Source organism: Triplophysa rosa, linkage group LG7 (genome assembly GCF_024868665.1).
Source record: "Triplophysa rosa linkage group LG7, Trosa_1v2, whole genome shotgun sequence".
In the NCBI taxonomy this organism is placed as follows: Eukaryota; Metazoa; Chordata; class Actinopteri; order Cypriniformes; family Nemacheilidae; genus Triplophysa; species Triplophysa rosa.
In genome coordinates this window covers 20,828,693-20,853,511 of record NC_079896.1, presented here as the reverse complement: position 1 = coordinate 20,853,511, position 24,819 = coordinate 20,828,693, and positions in this window count along the sequence as shown.

Below are 24,819 nucleotides of genomic sequence, written 5' to 3'. Positions count from 1 at the left end.
TAAGGCCTACTCCTGGCTTAATCTAAGACCTGTCTGGGAAACCATCCCTAAAAGTTCCAAAAACACTAACTTTTGCTGCAACACGGAATCTAGAGCCCTGCGCGGTACTGATTTCATAATCCTGCTCCTGTTGAATTTCTGACCAATCCTGCCCTCTCCCGCAACGTGTGTGTTTCACTCCCGCCCGCACCTGCAATTTGTGCGTTCGCTCCCACCCGTGAACAATTTAGCTTAAAGAATTTAAACAACGTTGAGGTACGCTAACATTCAAAATAACAGACACAGAACATTTGCGCTCAAATAAAAGCTCATCTTATGGTCGATAAATATGTTCATGTGAAGGCAAAGCACCACGGCTGACAAATAACTTGACAAATGACCACATGTGACAAATGAAATTTTTTATTAGACCAATAAAACATTTCACTTTTGAAAGGCTACAAACAAGTCTAATTCTTTACCACTTTTGTCTGTAACAATTGAGAAATTTGTCCAAATGTCGGACTTGCCTTGCTTTTGTTTTGTGCCGTTCTTCTCTATTTCATTTACTGACTCCATCCTTGCTGGCGGCGGTCTTTTCTAATTTAATACAAAATGTTTCATGTCAAATTGTATCATGAGTATAGCAATTGAAATATAACATTAAGTTGAAAAATTAATTAATTTCAGAATTTCTTTGATTTAGTAGGTCTGCTTTTGCTTTAAAAACAGCATGCTGGCACGGACTTCAGAAGTTTGAGCAAAACCTAATGATCCATGCTACCCCAGCGTGATCTGAGAACTTTCCAAAGAGCATTTTGTTTGCTTCAGCGAAAGAAAGGAAATCTGAGGTAACATGCTCAGTGTCAAAAATGTGCTTATTTTTGGATTCGAAACCTGGAAATAGCACCAAATGAAATATTTCTTCATCCTTTCCATCATAATCACCACTTTATTTGCACGTTCACATGACAAAAGAAGTCCCAGATTTGAAATGTGGCCTCCAGACTTTTGAACCCCACCGTATGTGAATGTGTCCGTGTTTTACATCTTGTTTAATTTGTCTCATTTAATTAATAGTGCTCACTTCTTAATCGACACCAACAAATTCACACCAGACCAGGTGTGAAACCTTCTGCAAGTGTTTGATGAATTAAGTGCATTGTGCTTTCGTAGTTCAAGCTAATAAATTCTGTCACTTTTAAGGCAAAATCCACACACACATGGGTTCACGTAACTACATCTCTACTTAGCTTGTGAAACTGGCAGTAAAATGCACGTTCGTGTGTGTGCGTGTTGGTATGTGTGTGTGTTAGACCATCCTGTGTCACAGTCACCTTCACAAGTCAAAAATAATTACAGACAGGCTAGTGACCAGAGGGAATGGCAACCCACCTCCAGCGTGCGGACACGTCCTTCAGTAAGGGCGCCATCGCACCCGCACGTACGGACAAACACGCACTCACATACTGCCCACCATCAGCAGTGTCAGTATCTCCAGCTCTGCAGGAAGGGTCGACCTCTCTCCTTTTCTTCTGTCGTATTTCCTCTATATTCCCTGTCCTTTATCACACTCTTCCTCAAGTACTTGTCTGTCTGCCAGCAGGGTCAGGCAGCCGGAGGTGGGTGGGGAGGGACGTTCGGGGGGGAGGGGGATGGAAGAGGACTAGGGGAGAAGGTAAAAGGTGCTCGACTTGAAGGCGAGGAGATAATTCGCCACGCTGTTTAAGGTTATGCTGCCATTAGCATTTCAAAAGCTGTGCATGATGTAGCCACCTCAGGGACGCTGCCTGGCCCATGGCGTGTCATAATGTCACCGGGCGCCAAGGCCTTGATGGAATTAATAGAGCAGCCCATGATTGATAATACCCCTCATCTGCCATGCCTAGACTTCTCTCTCTCTCTTCTTCCACCCCCCATGCCCTCTCATCTGGTGTGTGTCCTGTTTTGAATGCTCGCTCGTTTAAGAGTAGCACTCTGGCATGTTTATGCATAGGCCTTTAGGGATGCCGCATTGCCACGGCGACGGTCCCCGCATCCCCTGCCTTTAAAAGTCGTTTGAACCCAGTGGAGTGAAGTGCGTGGCGATGGAGAGAACTCTGCAAGGTGTGAGGGAGGAATAAAAATCAGGCAAGAGAGTGAGGCAGGTGCAGGTGTAAGGAGGAGGAGAGGAGACAGTGATGAAGAGTTTTCAGGTGCAAGGAAGAGGTGTTGATAGGAACGTGATGTGTAAATAAGAGCAGAGAGGGAGGGAGAGAGACTGACAGGCCACCTTAGGCTGAGATAAGAACTGTAAAATATCCTGCGGGCTAACTTTAAGATCATGAACAAACAATTGCGGTGTGTGATTGTTAAATATTAAAGAACTTAAAATAGTTTGCATTCTGTATACTCTTTTTCTCTTTTTGAACTCAATTTCTCTGCACACATTCAAAGGAATGATAAGAAGATAAAATGTGACTTCCATTGTCTCTGAAATAATTTCTTAGACAAAATGCACAAATGAACAGTACTTTTGGAACAAGTTTTTTTTTTATCCATGTACATTTACGTAGCCATGAATAAACGTTTTATTTTACATTTAAGTGAGTCGACTCATGGGGGCTCACGTGTTGAGATCCCGAGGCCAGTTGAATACCACCTGCTTTATCTTGATAACCCACCTGAAACTAGACACTTCCGCTCGCAGAATAAAAGGATCATGACTGACTGCGAATAGTGCGTTTCTACAATTACATCAGTAGGTCCGAGTCAGTCGACTGCCATATTGGCTGTACAACATAAAAATGATTGTGCGCACCTACGTCTTTAACTTGAAGTGATAGCCTAGCATGTTTCTATATAAGTAAATGTGTTGAATGCTGTGTCATGTTATGTTCAGAGACAGGCCTACAGAATTGCTGTGATATAAGGGTATAAATAGGGACAGTAAAGGGTAGGGAGAGAGTAAGAGAGATACATCTGACACCGCGTTGATGCGCTGGGAATAGAGTGTCATTGATAAATAAAGAGGGGAACACCAGCAGCCGAGGACCAGTGTTTAACACACTAATGGATGTTATGATCTGGGCACAGAGGTCGAGATGACCCCCCTCTCACATAGCTTACGTCTCTCTCGCTCCGATAACACCCTCCTTCATCAGCATGCCACAGAGACAAGAGAGTATTCCACAGTCCTGAGCTCTCAAGAAATGTTTGTCCTAAAACAACTAGATTTTTTGTTATCAGTATAACAGGAGGGAAAGAGGATTTTTCTGTGATCTTCAGCGCTACGGTGTGAGATGGGAACACACTCAGTCTGTCCGCGTTGCTTCATATTCATTTCAAAAGCAGTTAATAAGCACATATTATTGCTCTTCCAATCACTCACCGCCTGAAAGATGAAATGAGAGAACCACTAAAGGGTCTCTCATCCTTCTTGTCTGCCTGTTTTTTTTTCTTCCCCCGTTTATTCACTCATCCACACTGGCCATTATCCTGGCATATTGAAGCCGCAGCGATAAAGAGAGAGAGAAAGAAAAACCACGCACGAGAGAGGAAAAAAGAAAGGAACGATAAAAAAGGCAGAGGGGTGAGCGTCGTTTGAATCAATTACATCCTAAAGAATTTTTCATTTGCATTCATATCTGCACGGAACCTGAACAAATGCCAGCTGCCTTTGTGTCTGGATATTTTTAGGGGCCTTTTTTTCCTCGTTTGATAATTGTGTAGGAAATATCAAATTTGCATAGAGTGATTATTGTTGATTGTTTATCTAGCCGTCAGGATGGCTCAATATTCTAAGGCTGACAGGTTGTCAAGCACTTAAAACTCATTTATTTGGTGAAATTTGCATGTAATTTGGTGTTAATTAGAGGGAGGCGCAGGGCGTGGATTAGAGCCCAGCGATACAGGAAGAGACAGAATGGCCTGGCTGTCATTTCTTACAACCGAACGTGCGCACACACACATCGCCGAACGTTGTACCTGTCTCTCCGAGTAGACTGCGAAACACAAAACGTGAGCGCAAAACAGCACGCACAGTTGTTGATTTTCATTGTTATTCAAATGGGAGGACTGTGCCTGGGTGCTTCGTCTGCAGTCCGGCTAAATGAATAAAGGAGGGTAGAGGACAGTCCTGTCCCCTTTGAAAGTGTGATTAATTAGGTTTTTGTTAACAAACAGAGAACAGATGACACCCTCACCGCGCACGGTCTCAAACGGACCGTCCCGGCGGCCCCTCGTCCTGTTTGTTGTCGTTTATCGGCGTTGTCTTTCATTATCTCTTCCCTCGCTAATCTTTCATCTGTTCGTTTGCCAAACTCTCCATGCAAATGAGTGAATATAGCTTGGGGGTGAACAGACTGCAACTTTAGGACATAAAACAAGATGGCGTTCGAAGAGTGCGCGAGGGTACGAAATGAAGGTTAACACGCCTCCCCCACATGCTCAAACTAGACGAATTACAAAAAGTGTACTTTGACAAAAAAAGATGGTTGAAATTTTCTTTTTCGTGGTCGTACGCAACACTCGCAAGCTTAAGACATTTAGCCAGTGCCTAAAACAAAACTAAGCTGTCCCGTTGTGTTGTTTTAAACCAGAGCTTCTTCTAACATCTCACTAGATGCACTAGAGCTCTATACATCCAAGCTGAGCACTTTCTGTGTGAGTTTCACGTGCGATTGTGCCTACTGAAAATTCACATGTGGCTCAGAGGTCAAATGGCAGCGTGATCGCCCTCCTCTTCTCCAGCTGTGGGTCCACCGGCTGTGGATCCATGCACCGGTGACAGAGTGTTTAAGAGAGGGGATGGGGGGCTAATAACTCCCAGAGCGGGTGGTTAAAAGCCTGGGTCATGGCTTTATGGAGAGTCTGTGCGCGAGCAGATCTCTGCTTAACAGCGATGGAAAGGACCTCTGAATGAGAGCAAGTTGCTGAGTGCTTTCAAAGGCAGTTAAGGGGAGACGATCACTGCCATGTTCAAAACTCTAATGCAGGTACACACACAATGAGAGAGAGAGAGAGAGAGAGAGAGAGAGAGAGAGAGAGAGATGAGGTGTTTGAATTGTGAAGAGGCCCTCTCCAACTAGCTCTCTTTTCCGTTCGTTTTGCCAAACCACAGCGTAGACAACACAACCTTTCTGTGCTCTCCACATCATCATCTCTGCTTAATATTTGCCTCTCTTCAGCCTGGACTGACCTGCACCACAACATCAACTTAACTCCTCTCTGCGCACCACCAATTACAAGACAATTGATTGGCGCTAATAAGGGTGTTTGAAGCCAACCATGTTGCTTTCAAAAGGACCATTCGGTTTATGGGCGGTATGGACGAATAATAATATTGAACAAAAAATATTTTTTTCTACTAACCACCTGCAATCCAGTTTAAGCAGTTCCTATCAACATTAAATACAACACAGTTTTGTTTTACATCAAAATTATTATTTTCAGCACAAACATTTGCCTGGAGTAACACTTTCACTTGTAACAATCATGTTTTATAATGTATTACATGGAATGCAGCGTATTTTCTAATGATAATGTCAGGAATTATTTATCATGTAGATTTCAAAGGAGCTTTACATACCATTTATCCATATGGACCATGTCGATTTTTTTTGCAGATTTTGGTGCTTGGATTGCTGCGATCCAAGTACTAAAACAGAATTGATGAGTAGCACAATCAGTGTAGAAACATCTAGAGCAGGGGTCTTCAACGTTTTTTGGGGCAAGGACCCCTTAGATGAGAGATGCATGGAACAGGGGACCCGACCCCCTTATACTAAATGTGTAAACGGAGCTATTAACATAGAAACAATCCTTATTGTCACAGCATTGCTATGTTAAGACATTACATTAGCACTATTATGCATGTTAATGTTCACTACCCATCCAGAGAGTAGTGAACACACGCACAGCAAGTGGTGAACACACATACACCCGGAGCAGTGGGCAGCTATCACTGCAGCGCCCGGGGAGCAAGTAGGGGTAAGGTGCCTTGCTCAAGGGCACCTCAGTTGTTACCCGCCGGCCCTGGGGATCGAACCGGCAACCTTCTGGTCATGAGTCCGACTCTCTAACCATTAGGCCACAACTTAGAAGAAACGTTATATCTGCATCATAAAAAACCGGTAGGGCCTAAATCAAAGAAGTACCTATGTCTTTCTTTCAAGACTGTAAGTTTAGAATAAGTGCATTGTCTGTCTCCCTTCCGATAAGTTCTATATATATAAAAGATATGATCTTTTATTAGGCCATTATATTTTGATATCCACAGTATGTATGTATGTATTGTCTGTGGTAGGGGAATGCCCTCTTAATAGAAGTCTAATAATTCATATTTGTAAATAAAAACGGACAATATACAAACAACAAATGTAATGTAACAATTAAAATGCTCTCATCATAAACAGAAAACAAATTTATTTACTAAATTAGCCTTTCCATGCCATTCATACCAGAACTACTTCTATCTTTCAATAATTTCCCAATTAGAACATCTTTTATTACAAAATGTGACCCTGCCTGTGAAAACTTTTTTTTGAAAAAGTATTTTTACTGTTTTCTACACGAAATCATACAACAGAATATTCTGTGAAAATATAACAACAATATCTTCAATATTGACTGAATAATTCCATTTTAAAGATTTAAATCTTCGTGAAATTAATGCTTGAAATTAATCTTTGATGCTTGTTATCTAATAATTAATTAGATTATGAGTCTTTGGCTGGGGTTTTCACAGGGTCACAAATGTTTACATGCTGATCAATAATGTTAATGCTAAATGTAGATAAAAACGTTATGGTTAATAAATTAGGCTATCACAAATCTGGTCGAAAGGTTGGAGACCTATAGCAAACAGTAAACAGACTGATAGATACAAACGGGGCCAGATTATCCAATGGGCAGTATGGGCAAAGGCCCAGGGGCCCAAGCGCGGCAAGGGTAGAAAATTTCACATAACAGCGTTTCTGCTATATTCATTCTGCCGTGCGCTTCTCTGGGCGGGCACATGGAGGTGCGTCACTCTTGGCGTCACCCTGTACAGTGAGCGGCAGGAAGTAGCAGCACCGTACGACAGGTGACTCATGAATAAAATGAGTACAAAACAGCGTTTCCAACAATCTGTCACTGTTATCGAATGTTTGGATATATAAATATGAACACAGTTCGTCGGTAAATATGCACATGGCTGATTTAAAGAACAAATAGCCGAAATCACAGCTTTTTATGGTGAGTTGTTAGATGAAGTCGCGTCATGAACTGACAACAGAAACTGAAAATATGTTAATGAGAACGGCTTGAGATAATGAGATAAAATACCCTCGTGGTTGTCTTGAATCTTAAAAAGTAATTTTTTTTACATTTATTTGGTGGCGTTTCCTTGCCAATTATGATTTTTTTATTAATTTAATGTTTTCAGTAACTGCCTTACTTTACCAATATTTAGCCTTCAATATTATAATCCACAGTGTTTTTACATACATTGCAAAATGTTTACATACACACAAATATTATGCTGTCTTAATACTGTATATAATACTGTATGAAGTATACTTTTAATACTCATTAATGCCGTTCACTGTAACACATTACACGCTTAGATAAGTCCTGAGTCCCAGTCCCATTTAACAAATGGACAAATTACTCTTATAGTATAATCATTGACAAAAACTGCCCTTTTATTCTTAGAAAAAATTAAGGTGAAAAATTTGAGAATTGCACTTAAGAATATTCTTAAGAACTTTCTATAATTTATCTTTAAAAAGTTCTTATATTTTGTCTTAAGAACAGTTTTGTGAATCTGGCATGTTTGTGTGTGAATTATGGAAGAATCTGATGGAACTGAATTGGTAGAGGTTTGGTAGTGTGTGCTGCTTGCATATGACAGTGAGTTACAGTTTTCAGGGACATGTCTTAAAATTGTTGCATTCTTTGTTGAACAGTACCTATTTGATTATGAAGGTAAGTATTTTGTTTTGTTTTGTTTTGTTTTTGTGTTAGCGAAGGTGCTAGGATACAGTAAGTACTTGAATACGTGTTCAGTCAGTTTTTTTTCACTGTTGTTAAATCCCAGCGCGATGGCAAAACAGAAGTTCTTCTTCTTCTTCTTTGTTGCAAGACGGATGTTATGATACACTGCTTTGCGAAAAGGCGGAAGTTAAGTGACGTCATTGTGAAAAGGGCCTATAGACCTATTTCACAGCATGACGTGTACAAACCGTAAGTAGGGTAAACGCTTGTCCGGTCAATGCTCTAGCTCCATTCACTACACAGAATAGTTGCGGAGACCAGAAGAAGTTAATAGGCATGTAGCGCTCCCTTCATGCTGATTTGTCTAACATACGTATATCAGACCATGATAATAAATAAATCACTCAAAAAACAATGTTTTTGTAATGTTTGTTTTCCCTATTTTTACATCTCCCAGTAAACCATGAATAAATCGGACAACATATGCTACTTTTGTTTTTGGTAAATAAAATGAATGCCTGTGAGAAAACAAGCTGAATGAATGAATGGCTATGGCAGCAGTGCGGCCGGGAAAAGTATTTCCCTACCTCCGGTCGCGCCGCCATATTGTGAAAGCGGTGTATTGAGGATGACTGTTCTAGAGCATTGGGAGCTTTTGTCAAACTGCCAAAATCAATGTTAATCTGTTACGATCATGGCGTATTGAAAGAAGGCATATTTCTACTTGTGGTGTTCTTTGCATTTTTTTGTATTAATACTTATATTATTATATTAGAGTTTTTCATACTCAGACATTACATGAACAGCCTTTTAGCAGCGTCATTAAGTTATTATTTGTAATTATTGATCCAGAGTCAGGAGATCAACTGTTTTCAGATATGGCATTGATCAAAACTGCACAGAAGAGGTGACTGCTGCCTGTACTGTACTGTACTGTACTGATTTTTTCTATGAAATAACTCTTCGATTTTATTCGAATGCATTCAGTCAGGCAATGCAGTTTTTGTCTTCGTTTTATGCTTGCTATGTAGCCATGACTTTATTCTTGTGTTTCTACAATGTCCCTTTAAGCTTTCTGTTTGACACAAATCCAGAGCCATCATTAATGGGGTAGGGACAATTCTAGGTCCAGGAGGCAAAGATGATTTCAGTAGCATTGATGTATGATCCAGTATAATTAATTCAGTGCTTTTTACATCATTAAAAAATAATTAATCCACAAATCATTCTCTGTGATAGTAGTTATGATATTTCAATCTGTGATCCCCTCTTGACCCTTCAAAAAAAATCGTATTTTTGTTTTAGGTGCCCATTTTGAAAGTATACAGAAAAGGAAACGAAGGTGCCAGATGTCAAATAATAACGGTTTATTAGATTTATTAGAAAATGCAATGCGTAGAACATGACAAAATGTACAGTTGAAACATTTGTGAACCTTACGTTTGATTTAGTGCAGGGCAGGCAATAAATTTGTGTACTCCTGTTTTTCTAATTTAGCAAGAAATGGAGTTAACATAATAAACGCTGTGTACTGTGGTTTATTTGTGTCACGTTTGCACTAAATGTCAGATTATTTTGCACCAAATAAATGTTGTACTTGCACAGATTTGCACATGTGCACTTTATGTAGTCTGTGTGATTAAGTCTTAAGGCTAAAATACACTACAAGACTTTCAGTCTAGACTTGTTGCAGAAAGTCTGTGCCAGACTGCAGATTTTATCAGTTAGTGTTTCTATCTGAAACTTTCAAAAAAACTGCAAGTGTATGATGTCTAGTTTTAAAGAAATCTGTTCAGATTTAAAAATTCTTGTAGTGTATTCCATCCATTAAGTATATATAGCACCTTGGTCCTGGGGGAACATTGTTTTGTTTCTCTGTGTACTCTACTGTATATTGTTGAAATGAGATGAAATACAACTGAGATTTTATATATATATATATATATATATATATATATATATATAACATTGTAAAATAGAAATTACTAAATAAATACAATACGCATAATAAAAGTTCAAAGATAAACCAAATTTGCTTCTAAAAAAAAAATATTTATATTGGTTTGGCCAGAATTGAATTGAATTCAATTGCCTGTACGTGCAGTTAATCATCAGTTTCTGAACATGTTTACTAAATCATCACCGTCAGTCACTTTCATTTTAAAAATTTAGAGGGGCCCTAGGGAACACAGTCTCAGGGTAGGGCATTTTTAGCTGTGGATGTACTGCATGTTTGATATATTCTTTATTCCTAGTAATAACTAGTGTTATTTGTTCAGCAAAATTCCAATGGGAATCTTTCAAAGACATTTTCTTTTAATACCTAAAAAGTCTCTGTGAGTTTTTCTCTCAGTTTATTAACAACATTGCTGAAGTTCCTGTAGAACTGATTTTCCAGGTTAAAAATTGTAGCATGATGAATGTATGATGTGATTATGAAGTGATAGTTGTTCCTAATGTTAATATGTTTTTTATTTGCTTAGTTCGGGATTCTGGAATGTTGTAATTCTAATTTACTTTACTGCCAGGGACTGAGTCTGCCAGTATAGCTCTAGCAGGTACTGGACGGGCTCTGCTATATTGATTTCTGTTCAGTGGAAAACAGCAAATTCAGGTTGTTTGTGTAGACCAGGGTCCAGAATGAGACTCTCTCAAAATCTCCCCTATAATTTTATTTACTATTCAATAGGTTTGGGTAAACAATAGGTAGCCTGCACAATGTCCTATGTCCACTATGGGTTAGGACACCACTACAAAAAGTCTGTCTCTCAAATAGTACACGATGGCCCGGTTTCACAGACAAGGCTTAAGGCTAGTCCCAGACTAAAATGAATGTGTGACCTGTCTTAACTCAATATAACTTGCCAGAAATATCTTAAAATATATCAATGCCATTGTTTTGTCTCAAGATGCACACCAGTAATGTCTTCTTCTCAGACATTTTTACAAAAGCGAAAAGGTCTCCTCAGACGAGCACTTTCAACAAGTTGGTATGATTTATTAGGGTCTTCATGAAATGTCTGGAACATATTTTGCTTAAAAACACTCAATGGCTGTGTCAACAAAACACTTCTTGCCTCGTCAAAAACAGCTATGCTCACAGCAACCCGTTTTGGTGCATGTCTCTTTAAATGATAATGAGTTACAGCGAACCCCACCCCCCTTCTGTCCGGCGTGTCAACACAACACACGTGTAGTACTGCCATGGCAATGGTTTAACTAAATGATATTTCCTGAATTCCTCTGCGGTTAGTTTCGTCTTAAACGTCTCAAATCATTTGTCCAGAGACAAAAAAATCAGTCACAGCAAACAGCGCATACTAATGCTCTTAAGTTGTGCGTGTATGCTTACCTAAAATCCACGGAATCCACTGCAGATCTCAGCGGAATTATGTGGATTTTAGCGCTTGTCATTGACAAGTTATAACGTTACACACACAACGTGAGAGCTAGTTTGCTGTGACAGAATTTTCAGCCTAAACACGAATGATTTGAGACGTTTCAAACGAAACTAACCCCAGTGTTCACCCCTGTTCATTAGCAAAACAAACAGCTTGCCGCAGCTAAACATATTAACGCACATAATGTATCAACATTCATACAGCTAAACTCCAAGTGTCCATCTGCACTTATATACAGTAAGTTTAACACTGGCTTTGAATGTTCTATTTAGCCCGTGACTGACTTGGCTCCCTTCACTATCATATGCTAACGTTATCCTCCTATATATACATGGTACATGTACGTCAATTCAGACTGTTGATAAATATTACTTACATGGGCAGTTTTGTCTCGTTCAGTCGGTCTCGAGCCCTCTTGAGGAACAACTTTGAAGCTAATCCTGCTTGTACTGTCCCAGGTTGAAAAAGCACTCCTGTTTGAAGTGATTCGCGCAAACAAGCAGGTTTCTACTTATGGTTTCTGATGGATTTCCACTAAAAATGAAATAAATCCTCTCCTGTCTCTTCCAAGGTTAGGACTCTGTGCAGCGACTACATTGCATGTTGTCCACAAACTTTAGCTATGGCATCACGTACATCGCTCGACCTGATTTTGCCAAGTGGTTGATGTCCTCAGGGCAACATATGTTGTTGACCTAAGCACAACATTTTCATAAATAAAACCTAAACCCACACCAAACCCCAACCCTAACCATAACTTACCCCTAAAATCAGAGGGAAATGATAAGTGAAAAACAATGGGCTAGAAGCACCTAATCCTGGTTGGAAGATTAAATTAAAAAAAAACTTTAAACTTATTTCTGAAATCTGATTGGTTGATTTAAATGTTGTCAACATGATGTTGCCCTAAGGACATCAACCACTTGGCAAAAACAGGAGACCCACGTACACCGCTGTCGCTTGTGAAAACAACAATGGCAGAGCGCGGTTGGTGGAACTGTGTAGATTAAGGGGCGGTAACATTATAGTAAAATCTGCTTTGGACGTCACAATCGGAGCGAAATCTGAACGGCTCGATTTCTCACATGCTTGCAGGGAAAGGCACACCAAAACAAACTTACTGGGTTCTTATTTTTCACGTTTTCTGGGTTGCTAGATGCACCGGCGACCCGATTATAGCACTTAAACACAGAAAAAGTGGGGTTTTCATCTGATGTCTCCTTTAATAAAACTGAGGCTTTTTTATTTTTTAAGAAGTTATCCTCTCTTCTTAAAAAATACATGTTAGTAATTCTTGGTTCACTGTGCCAAGAAAATGAACTGCGTTCATAACCAGTGTTATAATTTCATTCAATGTCCTATTATCCTGATGCATTTCAGTTTAAATTTCTTAATTTTGTCTTTAAATTCCTGGAATTTGTGGATTTTTTATTATTACTTTTTTGTAATTTGTTTGTTTTGAGTATGTGTACGCCACATGATTATCTCCGCCCGATTGTATTTGTTCCCTGATTATATTTTATGTTATGTCATCTGCAGATTGCACAGTATAGCTAATGCCAAATCCTTTCAGAATATCATTCACTTGAATCTGGTGCACTTGTCAGTTCACATCAGATCGTTCTCAAGAATGGACTTCATCAAACGCTCAAGTCAAAACACAAAGCGTAGTTGAAAAAAAGGCCAGGAAAGCAGTTTAAAGAGGAGGGAAGGAGAAAGCTCTTGTTGAAGTATGATTTATTCATTGTTGTTTTTCTCAGGACTTTTTCCACACTAAAGTACAGAGTACTTTGAACTGGAGTACAAAGCGATGTATATTTGGGTCACATGTTACTCTGTGTCTTTTCCAGAAGAATGTTTTTTTTTTCTGTTGTACGCTTTTGCTTCTGAGAACTCTTGGTGGCTGAGTTGGTTTCTTCCTTCTTTTCTCCACGTTCGTCCTTGAAGAGTAGATCAGCGGGGTGCCCTGATGTGTGGGGGGGAGGGCACGGGCAGAGGGGCTCGGAGCTAAATAATGGATGATTTCTTATTGAAATAAAGCTGGGGAGAGAACAGTGCGGGCAGGCATGTCATTACCAAGGAAACAGAGACAAATACCTAATCCTAAACTTACAGAGTCAAACACAGCCAGACCTCCTCAGCAACCATTTCATTATTATAAGTAAAACCTAAGACCTAAATAGCTTTCATTTTCTTTCGCTTTTTGTCCTTGATTATTGTTTATATGATTTTTAACTATTACACAGCATCAAAATTGGTCTATGGAATATTTCAGTTCTTCTTTTTGGATGCATTTTTTTTCAGAATTAATATATAACTATCAAATGGATAGTTAAATAAAAATGGTGTTATGAATATTAAAAATCACAAGGTTTCTTATGGAGTTCAGTAATGCTGTATTGTAATTTTCTCGCTGCAGGTCTATACCAAAGCAGTAAGATACTTGGTAAAAACTCATTATTTTCCCTAGAATAAGTTTGGTTGCTGTTTGTAGTCATTAATCATATATTTTACTGCATGTTGTTACCGCTCTCTGAGCCTTACAGGGAACGGTTTGCCGTGTATTTTCTTCTCGCGGCTGCCTTAATCAAAAACCCAAGGTCTAAGAACGACCTTAAAAAAATACTTGGCATATATCAGAGATGGTGATCGCAACTTTTTCTTGCGCAACATTTTCTCTGAACTCATTAACGCTCTGAGAGAAACTTCCAGGGCCCTTTGCCAGCCGAGTGAAAAATGAGGTGAGGAGTGGCCCACGACAGAGAGCTGCTTTCAGATTCAACGACAGCATTTGATTGGCTGTTCTCACTGATGAGACCAGCATACACTTTCAGCTCATTGCTGCATCATGCTAACAACCCAAACATTTGCACCCAAGCCTGACTCGTGCTGTAAGCAAGGTCACAGTGCCTGCTGCGGGTGTGTTGCAACAGGCTGTCAAGGTTTTGCAAAGAATAGTAGCTTGTGCTTACAATACCAGTCAAACGTTTTGGGTCACTTACTCATCGTTGTTATTTTTTCCAACATTTAAGAATAATAGTATGTTATATTGTAACATATAACAACTATATTTTTTTGTAGCTATTTGATAAACTTCCTTATTTTTCTTCATTATCCAGTCCATTTAAAAATAATAGTGTATATTAAAATGTGTTATTAAAAAATAATTATATGTTGGAACAATATTTTATTTATAAATCATACCTCAAACAAACTTTTAAATGGTATGGTTAATACTGTGTGTAACACCATTTGTATCCAAGCTTCCGACAAGAAGTGTCAAAGACTGCACAGATAAAAGCGAGCATGAGAAATCAATGCTGTGGTCTTTATCATTGTTTAGACACACAAAGTAAACCAAAACAGGAGTTTTGATTATAAATCCATGTGCTGACTGAACCATGGGAACTCCTTTTCAGATTTGCAAGAAAATAAAAACCGAGGAATACAAAAAATAGATTTTAACATAACCAAGATGGAATCACAACAAGCCAGGCTTGGTAAATCCTTTATTTTTTAAAACAGACATATGGCGATAATTAATCCCAGAACTAAAAGAAAAACAAATAAACAGAGGCTTCATAAATACAGGGCTGGCTGAGGGCTGGAGGGCTCTCCTGCGAGACACTGAGGAGAGACGGAAAAGAAAGAACTGATCTTATCGCAGGTCCATGGTGGAATGAGGGAGAATGCGAGAATCAGGCCACGCGATGAAGGAAGAGCTCCGACTCGGAAAACACGCCTGCGGAACTTTTCCACAACAGACAGATTCAAAGTCACTGTGATAATGCATCTCTGCCCTAACATTGTGCTGCAACATTGTGTAGATTAGGATTATTTTTTTGAAGTACTGTAATAGTTCACCCAAATATTGCACTACAAAATGAAATTCTTAATTATAATTTTTGTTTCGTTTTCCAGTACTAATGTCTAAAAATGTTTTATTCTATTAAGTACTTACTGAAGAGGTAAAACTTTTTTCTTACCTCACTGGCAGATATTTTTGCTTTTTCATAAACCAAGTTTTTTATTTTATTTTTGTATGACTCATTATTACAAGTCTTTGTGTGAAGACCACACTGAAATTTTATTTATTTACTGATAAACAAAATAAAATAATATCCTGTACATGGTTTTCCGCTGTTTGTCTCGTAAATGTGCAGTCTTTGTCTGTAATTTGATGGTTTTTTTTACCGTATTTCAGAAATAGACTGTAAAAAAAATACAATAAAAATAACAGGTTATAATAAAATTACATGTTTTTCCCTGTCTTTTCCGGTAATTTGAAAATTTTTGACCGTATTTCTAAAATAACATTTTGTAAAATTACAGTTTTTTTGACAATATACATGAAAAATAACAGTAAAATTCTGTAAAATCACATAATTTTTTACAGTGCGCCTTAAAATGAAATCTTTGTCATGGATTACCCTCAAGTTGTTCCAAATTTGTTTAAATTTATTTGTTCGGTTGAACACAAAGAAATATATTTTGGAGGAATGTTGGCAACTGACAATTCGGAAGCACTATTGACATAGTAGAAGGAAATTAAATGGTACTCAAAGGTGCCCCAGAACTGTTTGCTTTCCTAAATTCTTCAAAATATCTTATTTTGTGTTCAACAGAACAAAGAAATTTATACCGGTTTGGAACAACTCGAGGGTGATTAAATCATGACAGAGTTTTCATTTTTGAATGAAATCTCTTTAAATTGGCCTTGATGACCAATGCAACTGGATCGTTAGTTTAGCGAGTCACTGTGTCACTCAGCATTGCAATCGCATGATCAGACCGAATCACTTTCAAAAAGATTTGTTTTTCTGGTTCATCTCTCTGACTTAATGGTCCTATTTCCAATTTACAGGAGTTCAATATTGTGATAAAAAAAATGCAACAACACAAGATTGCATGAAATAATGACTGAATGTCTTACATTTTTCATAGGTTTTGCATGACAAAATGTTGCAGTGCTTGCAGTGGACAGCCTTAATGTATTGTCCGAAAACTACTCCCTAAGACAAACAAACCGTTTGATTTTGATGTACACGAGCCCCTGATGTTCTTTTTTTCCCAAAGAGTGTGTGGGCCAGAGGCTTACAGCTTTGAGTAGAGCGCACAGAGGATGCGTATCTATGTGTGTGTGCATGTGTAAGGGGCTAAAACGAAGAACAGACAAATATTATAAGCGTCTCTAATAAGACGCTGGGGCTTTTGGCTTTTGGGAGACTTCCCCTGGTGAAGGCCTGGTGCTGAGATAAGCCAACTCAGTTGTTGTCTCGCTAAAATCAACAAAGGGAAACAGGCGAAGGGAGAGTTGCTCGTCCCCAGCGCAAAGCGGGTTTTCGTGGCGCCAGAGCATTTAGCCGCATTAGAAATCATTAAGGCCGGGCTCTAAAGGATGGTGTGCCAGTCTAGGCAGCACCAGTTTATTAGGTCTTCAACATCGCTTTAAATCGGCTAATCTGGCTTTGAATTATACCACAAACTATCACAACCGATTCGGTTTTTGATGTCCATTTTTTTAATAGAAACTTGTGTCCAGGCCAGGCTCACGTATGAGTATTTATTCAGGTTACGCACTTACCCTCTGCTAATCTGTGTCCCTCTGTGTACGATACACCATAGATAAAAGCATGTCTGGTTTTTGCTGCCGACCAGCAGGTGTGTGCGTTTAAATGGCTCCAGCGTCCTGCAGAATGCTTGGGGACACACACACACATGCACTGTTCAGATAATAGAGTGTGTGTGGACTTCACAGGCTCTGTGGGCAGCCCCAGGGGGCGAGCATCCTCGCAGCGATAGCAGAGGACGAAGAGAGTAAACGCGGCAGAAAACGGTCATGCGAGAGACTGCCGTAAGCTGCTCTATTCTTTCTTTGTCACACTCACTCATTTTCTCTCTCTTTCTCTCTCTGCTCTAATGAATGGTCAGGGCTAAAGGGGCCAGCAGCTGGAGTCTGGGGGATTATTAGAGTGGCAGGCTGCAGGGCCTGAGCCGTGGACTCTGAGAACCTCTGGCCCGTATGTGCTAAGTACCCAAACTGCGCATTCTATCGGCCAGCAGTGGGATTTGGCCCTGAACACCGTCATTCATCTATGGCCATCCCAGGCAGGCACTGTGTACATTAAACACTGATCTATGAGAGAGGACCATCCTTAACCCCCAACATAGCACACAAATAACACAGGAGAGAAGAGTCCCTTGCTTCCATCAGGCAGTTTTACAGATGGCCTGTGAACCTTGTGTCATTCAGTTGACAGCAGTTTTGGGGCTTTTTGACACTTGATGATGACTGTATGGGGGGACACATGCAGGCCACATTAAGATCTTTATTTTCCACTTAAAACAAAGTAAATTTTATAGAGATAAAAAGATTATATATAGTTAACTAATTGCCACAGGTCCAACTAATATGTAAGGGATCTTCCAGGGATGCTGATATGCAAATTGGTATCAACCCTGTATTTGTGGTTCATAGCATCACAAATGTCATGGGTTCTAATCCTCAGGGCGCACATATAGGCTGCATTTGAAATCGCATACTTCCATGCTATATAGTAGGCAAAAAGCAGTAGGTGAACGAATAGTATGTCCGAATCATCAGTAATCATAAAACAGTAGGTGAGATATACCTGGGCGGTGGACTATTTCTCACGAGATTTGGACGTGCATATATGAACATTGCTTCCCGAATACGCCTACTCACCTACTATGTAGAAAGAGAAAACAGTACATGAACAGAGCAGTATGTCCGTATCGTCAGTATTCATAAAAGAGTAGGCGAGACATTTCTGGACGGCCTACCGCTTACGCCTAGATTTGGAAGCACTCCGCGACGGATACTTAGGATTCTTCTCTATCCCATGAGCCCACGGGACAGAATACCGTGCACAGCCTGTAAAACAGTTACATCCGACTTTCATGTACAGTACATGTTAATTATTGTAAAGCTAATGTAACGTTAAAATTGGCCTTGTTTTGTTGTAAAATTGACAGCGTATTATATTGTGCATAGTTATTTTCAGCAGTTCACATTTGTGTTTTATTTGTATTAATAAAATATATATTATATAAATATCATATAAAAGATTGCCTAAATGTTTTTTAACTTGCAGATAAAACAGCTAAATGATACATGAAAGGGGGAATGTTCACAAGATCATTTTAATCAGGTAGATTTAACGGACACTTTGGCAAAATTCAACTTTCTAATACATCACTTTTCATAAACGAATGATTACAAAAAACAAAAAAATCTTAAACCATTTCATCACTAATATTAAATTGTTTATTTATCCAAACGAAAAATTAAGAAACATGTAAAAATTGTGTGGTTTCATGGACAAGGAAAGAAAAGAGCAGGTGAGGAGACCGCGTTGGGGGAGTTGAGTAGCATAACTCATTTACATTTGGAGAACGTACATTTTAAAACATACTTGGCACATAAAAATCATAACATAACATAATAGAAAAGATTTTCTCAGGTTGTTTTTAATAAACCAACAGAATGCATATACTGTAAGTGCAACATGGTGTATCTGCATAAGAGACATCCATAAATAGAGAATGTGAAGCTGACGTCACACCCTATGTTGCATGTTGCAGTGGCGCCGCCATCTTGGGAGGATGATACTCCACTGCTATTATTGTTTTTATATGTACTGTTTGTTACTTGTTTTGTTTGATATATGGAGAAATCGAAAGTGAAATTACCATGGGCTTTTCCTGAACGACTCTGTGTAATGCTATTGCAGTTTTTAACACAGCAAGACCTACCATAGGTATATTTCCTAATCAAATGAGAAAAACAAAACACTGCATTGAACACACTAGCAGCCATCCTCCCAAGATGGCACAACATTCAATGTAGTGTGACGTCGATTAACAAGGCAGAATACAGACAAAAGAATAATTAAGTATTGGTCAGCATTTATTAATAAGATTGTGCACAAGTGTAGGGATGGGCTAGCAATGCATTTCTGGGGTAATCTTAATTTGTAAGTAGTGTTACATTTCTTGACAATAAAATCACCAGTGTTCTCCTAAGGCGAGTTCTTTGAGCAGCTGCCCAACGTCTCCTTTGTGAAGGTATTGCAAATATTGTACATGCGGAGAAAACCCATACTAGGTAAGGTTATAGCGTTACTGATGCAATAAGGTGTTAATGCAACCTGTCTCTCATCACTTTTAAGATGCACTTGTTGTTACATCAAATGGCAAATCTCTGGCCCACACTCCAGTACAGGTATGCACCTCACACGTAAGATGCCACCCACTATTAAAAAGGAAAAAAAGAAGAATTACGTCACATGACAACGTCAATATGGCGGACGACGCCCAAATCGCATTCATACTACACCCATTCATGCAAAACAGTACGCACCCTTTTAGCCCTGTTAAGTACAGTGAGGGAAATAAGTATTTGATCCCCTGCTGATTTTGTAAGTTTGCCTACTTACAAACAAATGAAGGGTCTATAATTTTTATGGTGGGTTTAAAAAATCAGGGGAAAAAAATGTTATATAAAGGTTATAAATTGATTTGCATTTCAGTCAGTGAAATAAGTATTTGATCCCCAAGCAAAACATAACTTTGTACTTTGTGGAGAAACCCTTGTTGGCAAGCACAGAGGTCAGACATTTCTGATAGTTGGTCACCAGGTTTGCACATGTGTCCGGATACATTTAGTCCACTCCTCTGTCAATCTTTAAGGTTTCTTGGCTGTCGCTCAGCAAATTGGAGTTTTAGCCTCCTTCACAGAGGTTCTATAGGACTAGGGTCTAGAGACTGGCTAGGACATTTAATGTGCTTCTCCTTAAGCCACTATTTGGTTGTCTTGGCAATATGTTTTGCGTCTTTGTCATGTTAAAGGCTCATCCATGACCCATCTTCAGTGACCTAGTTAAGGGGAGGAGGTTCTCGTCCAAGATTTTACGGTACATGGGCCCGTCCCTCAGACCCTCAATGCGGTGAAGTCATCCTGTATACCTGTAGCAGAGAAAAAGCCCTAAAGCAGAATGTTTCCAACACTGTGCTTCTCTGTAGACATGATGTTCTTGGGCTCATAGTCAGCATTTCTCTCCCTCCAAACACAGGAGTCCATTTTGGTCTCACAGCAGTGCCAGCACTTTCGCCAAAGCCTTTTCTGAATCATTTTTATGTTCATTGTCAAACTTAAGACGAGCCAGGCGGGCCTTCTTGGGCAGGAGGACCTTGCGGGTGCTTCAGGATTTCAGTCTACTGTGGCATAGCGTGTTACCAATGTGTTACCAATGTTTTGCTTGCTAACTGTGTTCCCAACTGTCTTGAAATCATTAACAGGCTTCTTCCGTGTAGTTCTGGGCTGATCTTTAACATTTCTCATGATCATCTTTACCCCATTGGGGAAATATTGCAGGGAGCTCCAGAACAAGGGCATTTGATAGTTATTTTGTATATCTTCTATTTCCAAATAATCACACCAACAGTTGTCTCCTTCTCACCAAGCTTCTGTCTGTAGCCTATTCAAGGTTTGTGCAGGTCTCCAATCTTGTCGCTGACATCCTTTAAAACCTATTTGGTCTGGACCATGGTGTTGGAGAGGTTGAACTGGAAGATACAGATTCTGTTGGCAGGCATCTTTTATATACATAACAAGCTGATTTAGGAGTACTTTCTTAAAGTGACAGGACTAATCTGTGGTCCATATAGGCACATAACCAATCTGTGGAGCCAGAATTCTTGCTAGTTGGTAGGGGATCAAATACTTATTTCACTGACTGAAATGCAAATCAATTTATAACCTTTATATAACATTTTTTTCCCCTGATTTTTTTTAATATTCTGTGTCTATCAGTTAAAATAAACCCACCATAAAAATTATAGACCCTTCATTTGTTTGTAAGTAGGCAAACTTACAAAATCAGCAGGGGATCAAATACTTATTTCCCTCACTGTAAGTACTTACTGAAATTAAGTACCTACTCAGTGAGTATGCGATTTCGGACACAGCCATTCTGATTAATAAAGTGTATTGAATGCACTATAAGTCGCTTTGGATAAAAAGTGTATACCAAATGCGTGAATGTACTACAATCAAATGTTTACAGTGAGTTTTATGTTTATTTCATTAATTATGCCGCTCTTCATGTCTCTACATGCAAACTAGTCGCTTTTCGGTGAAATTCATTTATGTAAATTGTGTAAATTCAGAGCTTTTTTTGTCCGTGGGGGGTGGGTGTCCTCTCGAGTGTCTAAAACGTCTTTGGTCCAGCACCTGAATTTGTTTGGCCAACCAGAATCAAGATAGCAACTAACAGCGTTGTCTTTTTTGGTCCTTGGGCCAACCAGACTCATCATCATCTTTTTTTTGGTCCTTGGGCCAACCAGACTCATCATCGTCTTTTTTTTGGTCCTTGGGCCAACCAGACTCATCATCGTCTTTTTTTGGTCCTTGGGCCAACCAGAATCACGCGTTCTAAACGTCATGTTTGCACCCGTGAAAAGCATTGCTGAAAGGGATGAACACAAAGTGTCTGTCAAAGAGAAAATGGCGTTGATATTTATTATTCAGTTCACCTGTGTGATCGAAATGGCTATGTTGTGAGAGACAATTGCCAGTCTCCCTTTCGAATATCCACTTTTAGAGCGCTGCCCTTCTAAGTGAGTAAGGCACTTGGGTGCGATTGATATTCGTCTGAAGTTTCGGTCGCAGAAGCTGTAGTTTATAGATGATATTTCATAATTATTTTAGAGACAGATCAATTCGCTTCATAATACAATAATATGTTGCCAGGAGCCGCGTGGATTACGTGCTTGTATGTGCTTGTATATGCTTTTTGACCTTTCTTTTTATGAAAGCTCTTAAAAACTCATTTTTTGAGTTCTTATAACTAGCATCAATCAGGTCCTGCACTTTCTCTCTTAATAACTCTCTTAACATCAGTCCCGCGCTTTATTTTCTCAATCCTGCATGTTTTAAAACCAAAACGTCAGATGCTCAAGCGCTTTGCTTCCGATGGTCACGCATCCAGTTTATATTAGGAAAGACTTAGGAAGGTGCACCTCTCAGAAAACATAGACAAATTAAGATCATTTTAGATGTTTAATTACGACTTGGAGCATTGGGATCGCGAGACGAGGGGAATGTATTTAATTTTTTATGAAAATCTCAAATTCTCAAATTCAAAAAACGTAAAGTAAGGGATTACTCTTATTTTTTCTTTAATTACAGTTACTTTGGATGTAATTGAACTAAATACTGTGTAATGAATACAATACTGGAATTGACATTAAAATTCAAAGTCTAACTTTATAATGCATGCTTTATTGTATCTTTCTCACATTTGTAATATTTTAGTCAGTTAATAAGAGTACTTGATGTAGTTTTATATTATTTATTTGAATGAATTAAGAGTTGTTTCATGTCTATCCTTGAATCGCTTAACTAATCAAGGTTGATATAGGATATAGAAAGTAATTAGTAATAAGTAATTAAATACTTTTTGGAGAGAGTCATTTGCACAGTAATCTAATTACACTATTGAATATGTTATTAGTAACTAGTAATGAATTACTTTTTCAGAGTAACTTACCCAACACTGGTCTACATCGTGCTGTGTGTGTCGCGTCACGTCGTGCCGGTCGCATCCGGTGTAGACACGGTGTAAGGTTGAAGCTTATTATCTCAAATCTGCTCCGAATGCTGATAGAACCTTATTATTCCAAGGCAACAATAGGTTCAAATTTTCTCAAAAACTAAAAACACAATGGTTCTGATCACTAATCAAACACTTGCCAATATATTAAATCACACTTGACAATGCTATAAACAGACATTTACTTAACTGTGGCAAATTTATATAGTAACCTGCAAGTGTTTTGTTTTGAGATCCTTTAATATTTTTCAAATTTTTGGTGAAAATGAAAATGATGATCCTAAAAGCTCATTTATTTGGTAATGATGTCTCTCTGTCATATTCTTACTGGTCAGTTTATCAATAAGAGGAGGCTTAATGCTTTGGCATAGCGAAAGCGATTGAACACTTGTGCATGAAGGGAAATTCAAATAGACCTCCAAATCAGAATTACACACATTAAAAGGTACGTTTATTAAAACAACAATAAATTTCACCACTACAGTTGATACGTTTATTTTGATTTGTCATTAAAAGACAAAAACAATAATCATAATATATATTTGTCTGCAATTCACGCCTCAGCTCAGATTGTTTCTTTTATTAAACAAACCATGAAAATAATCTAAGTGCAGGTGCTGGTCTAAGTTTGGAAGCCAAAGCATTTGAAATGTGTTATTGCTGATGCTTTTCTGCCCATGTTGCTGATATATACAGACTGGCTGTGTGTGTGTATCTGTGTGTGTGTGTGTGTGTGTGTGTGTGTATGTGTGACTATGCATGCACATGCTAACATTAACACCCTCAGCCCGCATTTTCATCACCTCCTCAGATGGCAGCCCGGCCTCACACCTATGTTTTGGCCATTTCTTCTTTCTCTCATTCCTTTCACTCTCCGTCTTATCTCATGTTCTCACCGCTGCTGTTGGGAAGGCCAATCTGTGCGGCCGCAGCATCCTCCCCTTCTGCTCTCCAGCCTTTGGTGTTATACGCAGTCTTTTGCTCTAGCGTGTCCCTGGAGCAGGGCCAATCAACGCCACTCAACAAGTCTGTCAAACTCAATTCGGTCGATATGGCTGCTGAAAGCTGGTATTGCAAACATCTCTGCCAGAGAAACCAGTTCTTCTCTCCCCTCTCATTTACTGTTTCTCTCTCTCTCCTGCTCGCAGAAAACACAACACATATTCTTGCCCTCCGTGTTTTCGCACACTAGCCAAAGCCTTGTCAGATTACTAGGCCTCTTTCCTATTAACATAATACCTATGATTTCATACAGTATATGTAAGATCATATTCATAAACATGTCTTGTGTCATATAAATTTTTGAACTGAATATTATTTTGCAATATAATGCTGTTCTAGAGCAGCATTATGAGAATGGATCTATGTTTTTGATATTTCCCTCTGACAGAACTCTTTGATGTTCACCCTGACTGCATGTGTGTGCGCACATATCCAAAAATAAAACCTCCCATGATCGGGCAGTGTGTTTGTTCTAAACATCGTTTGGAGGTGGACAGCATCAGAATGATGGGTTTGTCTCCCTCTCTCCCGGATGAATCACTCCATCCTTTGTTTCTTTCTCTTCTGGAGGAAATCGCATTAAGTGGAGCCCTGTGTTTGGCTCGAGTCTGTCCTGCCTTAATGGCAGTCATTTGGACGTGGAAGAGAAAGATGGAGAAGAATGGTGAAGAAAGCATCCTCACAACACTAATTCCGCACAACAAAAACACCCTCCGCCGTATTCATTTGCATTCAAATATCCCCTCAGACAAATCTGAAACGAGGAAATCTCTGAGCTATTTTTGTTTGTGGAGTTCCTGGGATGCAGTGCGAGCGCGTCTCGGGTGTCTGCGCCTCCCTGC